At 41.2% G+C, this 9,470-nt stretch overlaps 1 pseudogene; it reads right to left on the reverse strand.

Moving 5' to 3' along the window:
* LOC127531355 (melanoma receptor tyrosine-protein kinase-like) overlaps window positions 1-4,879 on the reverse strand; it is a 5,347-nt pseudogene extending 468 nt beyond the window's left edge.
* Window positions 4,880-9,470: the final 4,591 nt, after the last annotated feature.

Genomic DNA, 9,470 nt, shown 5'->3' on the forward strand with positions numbered 1-9,470 from the left:
AGAATCAGAAGACACACAAACAGCAGATAGAGCTCCTGCTGTTGTGTGTTCATGTGTGTAGTCGTCTCTGATTGGACGCTCGCTGATTACAACTCCTCACAGCTAGAAGCCACCAGGTGACCTTCACACCTGGATTGTGTGGGTTGTGGACTCTGACCTAAGCGCTTTACCAGCTCCTTCATGGTACTTATGGCTGTGATTGGATAAGTGTCGCTGATGCGTACCGTGGCCTCTGAGTTTCTTTAGAGGGCTGCGTGTGGTGGGATCGGTGTAGCGCAGAGCCACGCCCGTCCTCATCCGGCATTGAATGACCGTTCTGACGGAACACACAAACCAGAAGGAGTTAGTAGGGAGCAGAAAGCCCTGAAGAAGATTCAGAGATTCTCCAGGCTCCTCGCGCCCTCTGGTGGCCGCTAATGGTACAGTGCAGACATCAAAGCACAAGCGGTCCAGTGTGATAAAACCTCTCTAGAAGGACTCAAACTGACTAATGACTGTTTCTTTTTTTAACCTAAATAAAAAACACATTAAAAATGGCTCTAAAATTGTTTTCAAATTAAAGAAATTCAAAACTGTCCTTGATTTTCTTCAATGACCAAAACTCTTCCAGAGTGACTCAGTTTGTTTAATAAACGAAATAAAAAATGTTCTTAAATCCAACAGAAGTCCAGAAATTGTTTTCAAAATGCTCAAAGTTTTCCTTAAATAAAATTTTTCCTTTGAAAATAAAAAGTTTAAAAATTCTAATTGTCCAAATGTGTCCTGAAAGCGCCACCTGCTGACTGACAGATTTAAAGACCTGGTTCCTCTTTACGTTTTCAGAACCAGGTTCTCAAAGTGTTCCTACCGTGGCGCCGCACGGAACGGTCGTCATGGTTACCAGGCCTTTGTAGGGCAGCAGGTATTTCGTCGGCGTCGACCACGTCCTCGGCATCGCCGGTGCTCAGCAGGCGGGAGTAGAACCTGCTGTCTGACGGACTGGGCGGTTCCCCCTGAGAACACAGAACGTTCTCATCAGAGTAAAACACAGAACAGAAGCTGAAAGGTTCTACAGGGTCGGACCTTTATATGAGCCCGTTCTAGAAACGTTCTAGCTGTGAAGTTCTACTGACGGCTTTCTTTTAGTTTCCAGAATGTTTCTTGTCGAAGGCAGAATAACTAAAGACGTTCTAAAAAATGTTCTGCTCTGGCGTTCTCAAACTGAATGTTGCATTAGAACCTTTCACGCTCTGCTGTCCTGGAACAGCATGGAATATTGTGGGAACATTTTAGATTCACTAATATGTTCCCTAAAAACATCCTCGGAACTTTGCTGCCAGAGCGTTCCACCTTCGTAAGTATTTCACACATCACCGGAAAAGTCTTTTAAAGAACATTGTGTCATCTGAGGTCTCAGTAACATCTTGAAAACGTTCTCCAAATGTTGCACTGAGAACATGTTTGATTTGTTTCCCTCCAGAAGAACGTTCTATGACGTTCTATGATGTGTTCCACTAAGAAACAGGTCATTACAGGAACGTTCTGTATAAAACATCATCTGATGACTTGGTAACATCCAGAAACATTTTTAGAATTTTTTTTTGAGAACGTTGTTCCTCTGTTATCACAGACACTGTGAGAATGTTTCATAGAAGAACGTTCTAGAATGTGTTCCGTCAACAACATCCTCAGAACGTTGCAGGCAGAAGGTTCCACTTTTAACGTACTGAATCACAGGAACGTTCTGTAAAAACCTCGGTACACCTGGAGAACCTTTTCAGAACGTTGTGGCAGAACATCATCCACGTTCTCGCACACGTAGAACATTGTTCCTAAAGCGTTCTGGGGACGTTCCACTAAGCAGCAGCCAGGTTCACCTGAACCACCAGGTATCTGGACGGGTCGCTGGCCATCCTGGAGAACTCCACCATCAGCTCCCGGAACCGCGGCCGACTGGACGGGTCGATCATCCAACCTGGAAGAGTCGGAGAGATCAGGAACCAGAACCTGGATCATCACCAGGGTTCCTCCATGAACACAGAGGAGCCCACAATACTACTTCTTCTCAAAAATACTTTAAGTTTTAAAAGGTTTAATCCTCCAAAATACTACTTCCTGTCAAAATACTTCTATTTTTAAAGACTAATTTCCACCAAAATACTACCTCAAGTACTTACACTTTAAAAGATTTCTTCCAACTGAATACTACTTTTTAGTCCAAATATTTGTAGTTTTAAAGGTTTGTTCCACAAAATACTTTATGTCCAGATACATGTACTTTTAAATCTTTATTCTTCCAAATACTACTTCTTGTCAAAATACTTCGAGTTTAAATGGTTTAATCCTCCAAATAGCACTTCATTCCAGATGTTCTAGTTTTAAAGGTTAACGTCTACCAAAATACTATCTCACATCGAGTACATACACTTTAAAAGATTTCTTCAAACTGAAATACTAGTTTTTAGTCTATATATATTCAGATTTAAAGTTTTACTCACAAAAAATACTACTTTATGTCAAAATAATTCTAGTTTTTAAGGTTTATTCCCACCAAAATCTACTTTCAGTTTAGTACATACACTTTAAAAGATTTATTCCAGCTGAAATACTACGTTTAGTCCACATACATGTAGTTTCAAAAGGTTTATTCTACAAAACACAAATTTTCTGTCCAAATACTTCTAGTCCAGAGATTTATTCCACCTAAATACTACCCTCACCAAGTACACACGTTTTATATAAGGTTTATCCAACTGAAGTACTACTTTTAGTCCAAATATGTTACATTTAAAGGTTTATTCCACAAAAAAATACTACTTTCTGTACACATACTTGTAGTTTTAAGGGTAAATTTCTACCAAACTCCTACGTCTGTTGAAGTACATGCACTAAAACATTTAGGATTGTGAAATACTTTAAATACATAATTTTTCTGTCAATAATAGCAAATATCTGAAAGTGATAATTTGCTGCTTTGAATAAATAAAACTGTTTAATTGTACAGTGAAGCGCTGTAAAAGGATAAATGATTATTTATTCACAGTATTGAAACATCTAAATGAAACAGTTTGTTTCTGTAATGGTTCCCAGTTTATTATCTGGGATTAACAACAGTTTTTTATTGATTTATAATTTTACAGTCAAACAGTACAATATAATGAGTGGCTGGTTGGTAAATAGTTATTTATTGTTTTTACTGTTTTGTTTGCTTTCTTTTTACACTAACTTTAAATAACTGTAGATTTATTGTTTTTCTGTGGTTTATTGTGAGTTATTGTCTGTAAAAAAAAAAAAAAAAAAACGGAGTATTTTTCAGTTATTTAAATACAAATGTTTTCTTTGAACAAACAAATAAAATAAAATGTGTGTAATTATTTTAAAACCAGACTTGCTTCATTTTTATCTCTTATTTTGAAGGCGACTACAGGATGTGAGGCGGCAGGACTTCCTCTTACATTTGACCATGATCATGTAGACGTCGATGGTGCAAGACGGCGGCTGAGGCAGACGTTCTCTCTCTCCAGAACAAGGCGATCTCGCTGGCCGGGATGCCATCGTACGGCTTCGACCCGAACGTCATGAGCTCCCAAACGGTCACACTGCAGAACAAAGAGACCGCAATGTTGAAACGTTCCCTTCAACGTTCTTCTTTAAGATCACTAAAGATGTTCTAAAAAATGTCCCCACAATGTTTTCTTGAAGATCATTAAGATGTTGTAAAAATGTTTGCTCAGCGTTCTTAAAAATCACTAGACGTTTGAAAAATGTTCCCATAGTGTTCTTAAGATCCAAAAGACATTCTACAACGTTCCACGTTTTCTTGAAGATCACCAAAGATTTCTAAAATGTTCCCTCAACATTCTTTAAGATCATTAAACACATTCTAAAAATGTCCCTCAACTTAACATGATCTAAAGTTAACAGAATCACAAGTTGTTCAGCGTAGTTTTGATGATGCTGTGATGATAATGTTTGAAATTTTACCACCAGTAACGGCAGAATAGTAATTCTATAGAGTACTACTCTGCAGAGTACTATTCTATAGAGTACTACTCTGTAGAGTACTATACTGCAGCGTACTATTCTGCAGTATAAACCTGCTGATCTGTACTTTAACTTCGTTTAACCACATTTACAGGTCATTTCATAGTTTTCACAGGTGAATATCGTCGTTGGTGGCTGCTGAGCCAACTCACCGTAGCTCCAGACGTGCTCTGATGGGTGTAGGTCCACTGAAGGATCGACTCCAATGCCATCCACTTAATGGGAACCTACAGGCAGCAGCAAGGGACAAACTTCATCAAACACACCCACACAGCCTCGTTTAGAACCCTGAACTAAACGTGATTTACGATGAGTCTAACTGATGAACATGGTTCTAACATGAACCTTCTCAGTCCTGGACCTATGGACTGGGTCTATCTATGTCTGCATCATGGGTCCACATGGAAAAGAACTGAACAGAGGAAGAGAAAATCTGAGGAGTCATTGTTCCACTAATCAGGCGTGCAGGTGTTCTGTGTAGCGTTCCTGAAACACACTCTTTCCTCCGTCTGCGTGGTATTCTTCTCATCGGCCGTCAGCAGCTTGGCGAGGCCGAAGTCGGTGATCTTGACGTGGTTTGGATTCTTCACAGGACGTTTCTTGCTGCCAGGTCTCGATGCACCAGATGTCGCTCCTCAGGTAGTTCATCCCCTGAACACAGACAGCAACACAGGAAAACGGGAGGAGAGTGGCTCGTGGCGAAGCCCACGAGCCACTATTGTCTCGTCCTGTGAAAAAAGCGTTATTATTATTATTATTCCTAACGTTTCCGCCGTTTTTTTCGGTCGCTAACTCGTCCTAGAGCTCTTTGAGAAACGCAAAACAAATTAATATATCAAAAGCGTGCGGGCTTCATCGGGCAATTCCCCGCGGGCTAAATGACTTTTCTAAGAAATTCGTCATTTTTTTCCAGGGCACGACATTTATTCGGGAAAAAACCTGCGGCAAAAGTCCCATAGGGAAATGACTGGAGCCAAGAAAACTCGGCTCAAAAAATCCACTTTTTCCAAACGCCCTCTCCTTCGCCATACGTTCACCTAGAAACTTCATTTAACCATCAAAACGCAGTGATTTTTCTTGTCTTCGCAGGAATGTAGTTTATGTCAGGCTGAGATTTACAGTTTTTGATCAGTGAGTCCTCAAAAAAGTGAAAATTCTCAAAATCTGCTCTGGTTAGAGTGCGGCATGTCAGTTGGTAGAGTGGAGGAGAGGAGAAAAATCCGCCTGAAAATTTCCCGATCGCATCGCCCTCACGACCAAACCATAAATGTTAGGGGAATGAAATTTGGTCAGATTGTAGACAATTTTCCTGGGATTCAAATGAATCCAAGTTTGAAGACCTAGCTCTTTCTGAAGTGAAATGGCAGGCAGCAGTTTAGACCAAAGTCGCACCGTTCTCTCCATAGAACCAATGTAAACTGAATCATCTGCCTCATGGAGGGACAGTGTTTTTTAAATCGCTGTAACTCGGTCATTTCTCACAATATTTGGAAAATAATTACATTTATGGTTAAGCCACAGCCTTCCTCTCGCTCACGGTCATTTCGGTTTTCAGCTAGCATTCACGGTTAGCCCACAGTTAGCGCCAGAACGAGACGTTGCGCGCTGCTGCTGAGAAGCACTTTTCTGCTGTCTGTGGCAGGCACCGTTGCTATGGGGCCCATAGCAACCACCCTTACACACGCGCAGGCATGTTCGCACGCACACACACAGACTCATTGGTGTGCCACACCCACCTTCACACCCAATACCTCCACAGGAGCTGCATTTCAGCCTGAAAATCAGTTCAACCTCTCAACTTCACACAGCCTTTAGAGCAGGGGTGTCAAACTCAGTTCCAACACACCTGATTCAAATGATCAGGCTCGTTATCAGGCTTCTGCTGAGCTTGATGATGAGCTGATTATTTGAAACAGGTGTGTTGTAAGAAGGAAACATCTGGAACATAGAGGATAGTGGACCTCCAGGAACTGAGTTAGACACCCCTGCTTTAGAGTAACTCCAATCCAAATTTTGACCAGGTGAGATCTTCTTGTCTCTGCCTTTCAAAATAAAAGCACAGCACAATTTCAAAATAAAAGCCTGTGACGGACTGAAAACTCCAGTTAAACCTCTCAGCTTCACACAGCCTTTACTCCAATCCAAAGTTTAACCAGGTCTGATCTTCCTGTCTCTGTCTTTCAAAATAAAAGCCTGCAACAGACCAAAAAATGCGAGTTAAACCTCTCAGCTTCACACAGCCTTTAGAGTAACTCCAATCCAAATTTTGACCAGGTGAGATCTTCAGGTCTCTGCCTTTCAAAATTACTTTACAGCACAATTTGCCAGTTAAACCTCTCAGCTTCACACAGCCTTTTGAGTAACTCCAATCCAAATTTTGCCCAGGTGAGATCTTCTTGTCTCTGCCTTTCAAAATAAAAGCACAGCACAATTTCAAAATAAAAGCCTGCGACAGACTGGAAACACCAGTTAAACCTCTCACCTTCACACAGCCTTTACAGTAACTCCAATTGAAATTTTGACCAGGTGAGATCTTCTTGTCTTTGCCTTTCAAAATAAAAGCACAGCACAATTTCTAAATAAAAGCCTGCCAGTTAAACCTCTCACCTTCACACAGCCTTTTGAGTAACTCCAATTCAAATTTTGACCTGGTGAGATCCGGACATGCACACATCCCGAGCCCCTCCCACGATTTCCGCGAGCGGGAATTGTCTAGTTAGGGGCTCGGGCTTCGACACGAGCCACTATTGTTCTCCTGCTGCGTTTATTAGGGGCTCGGGCTTCGACACGAGCCACTCTCCTCTCCATTGCAAAGCAATGGGAGGAGAGTGGCTCGTGGCGAAGCCACGAGCCACTATTGTTCTCCTGTGAAAAAAGCGTTTATTATTATTATCTTTTTTCACGTTTCCGCCAATTTTCGGTCGCTAACTCGTCCTAGGGCTTTCAGAAAACCAAAGCAAATTATACATCAAAACGTGCGGCTTCATCGGGAATAGTGTGCTATGACTTTTCTAAGAAATTCATCATTTTTTCGCAGAATTATTCGCAAAAAACTGCGAAAAAAGTCCCATAGAAAATGAATGGGGAGTGAAAAAAATCGGCTGAAAAAATCCACTTTTTCCAAACGCCACTGCTTCGCCATACGTTCACCTAGAAACTTCATTTAACCATCAAAACGCAGGGATTTTTCTTGTCTTCGCAGGAATGTAGTTTATGTCAGGCTGAGATTTACAGTTTTTCATCAGTGAGTCCTCAAAAAAGTGAAAATTCTCAAAATCTGCTCTGGTTAGAGTGCGGCATGTCAGTTGGTAGAGTGGAGGAGAGGTGAAAAATCCGCCTGAAAATTTCACGATCGCATCGCCCTCACGACCAAACAACAAGAGTTAGGAGGATGAAATTTGGTCAGATTGTAAACAATGTTCCTGGGATTCAAATGAATCCAAGCTTGAAGACCTAGCTCTTTTTGAAGTGAAATGGCAGGCAGCAGTTTAGACCAAAGTCGCACCGTTCTCTCCATAAGAACCAATGTAAACTGAATCATCTGCCTCATGGAGGGACAGTGTTTTTTAAATCGCTGTAACTCCGTCATTTCTCACAATATTTGGAAAATAATTACATTTATGGATAGCCACAGCCTTCCTCTCACTCACAGTCATTTTACTTTTCAGCTAGCATTCACGGTTAGCCCACAATTAGCGCCAGAACGAGACGTTGCGCGCTGCTGCTGAGAAGCACTTTTCTGCTGTCTGTGGCAGGCACCGTTGCTATGGGGCCCATAGCAACCGCCCTTACACACGCGCAGGCATGCTCCCACGCACACACACAGACTCATTGGAGTGCCACACCCACCTTCACACCCAATACCTCCACAGGAGCTGCATTTCAGCCTGAAAATCAGTTCAACCTCTCAGCTTCACACAGCCTTTACAGCAGGAGTGTCAAACTCAGTTCCTGGAGGGCCACTATCCTGCATGTTTTAGATGTTTCCCCCTTCCAATACACCTGATTCAAATCAGGCTCGTTATCAGGCTTCTGCTGAGCTTGATGATGAGCTGATTATTTGAATCAGGTGTGTTGGAAGAGGGAAACATCGAAAGCATGCAGGATAGTGGCCCTCCAGGAACTGAGTTTGACACCCCTGCTTTAGAGTAACTCCAATCCAAATTTTGACCAGGTGAGATCTTCCCGCCTTTGCCTTTCAAAATAAAAGCACAGCACAATTTCAAAATAAAAGTCTGCGACGGACTGGAAACACCAGTTAAACCTCTCAGCTTCACACAGTCTTTTGAGTAACTCCAATCCAAATTTTGACCAGGTGAGATCTTCCTGTCTCTCTGGGTGTCAAACTCAGTTCCTGGAGGGCCACTATCCTGCATGTTTTTGATGTTTCCCTCTTCCAACACACCTGATTCAAATGATCAGGGTCGTTATAAATTTTGACCAGGTGAGATCTTCCCTTCATGCAGTCAATAAGATCAGTACAGTGAAGCTGGCGCACCCATTGTGCCTCTTTCACTTCCTCCTGTAATTTCAAAATTCATTTTTCACAAATAATTCTACAAAATGTTGGTTCAGTAGATCTTGAGTGGCTTTTGACCAACCTTCAGCACCTCATTATCTTCCCAGTCATGATTCTAAATAAATGGAACATTCCAAGATAAACATATCAAAACTACACTAAATGTTTATTGATATAATCGGTGGTCTTCCAAATGTCCATTTTTTTGTCAGTTTGTAAAGGATGCTGCTGACGCAAGCAGCAAGAGTTTCACAAGTTCATGGTGACAATAAGTGAAATTTGAAAAAAGAAAACACTTATTACGTCTTCAAATATCATCTATTATAATATGCATCTCTGTCTCTGTTCAACTGTGGGGATTTTTTTTATTAAAGTCTAGATCTCAGTTAGTTCTGATATTATTTCTAGATAGCCCTTGGTCTCTGATCTGCAATGCCGATGTACGATTTATAATATTAGTGTAACTGTTTATTATTGTGTGTCAGACTTATGACCGGTGATTCAAACTTCCTAATAAAATGAAACAAAGGACAAACATGACAAATACTATGGTGTGCTTCCTAGTGAGACTGTTCAGTGGACCTTAAACCAAGGCTGCCTGTTAGGGCTATTGGTGACAACACTGTCCTTTGAAGAAGGTCTTAATTACACATATATGTAAAGTCGCCATATTATATCACTCATTGCATTGTTGTCACATATTCTTACATCTGTGTCTTCATCATGTGTTCTTTTCCGCTTCAGTCGCAAAACAGGTGAAAGACGGCCAGAAATCATGTCCTTTCCCTCCTTAGTGAAATGGGCAAACCTTCTCCCATGCATGAAGAAACAAAAAATAAACTAAGAGAAATAGTCATAATGCTGAAACGGCCAGCTAGGGATACAATATAACAATATTTTTATCTAACAAAGAAATCTACAGTAATCT

This window comes from Acanthochromis polyacanthus, chromosome 20 (genome assembly GCF_021347895.1).
Source record: "Acanthochromis polyacanthus isolate Apoly-LR-REF ecotype Palm Island chromosome 20, KAUST_Apoly_ChrSc, whole genome shotgun sequence".
NCBI classification, from domain to species: domain Eukaryota; kingdom Metazoa; phylum Chordata; class Actinopteri; family Pomacentridae; genus Acanthochromis; species Acanthochromis polyacanthus.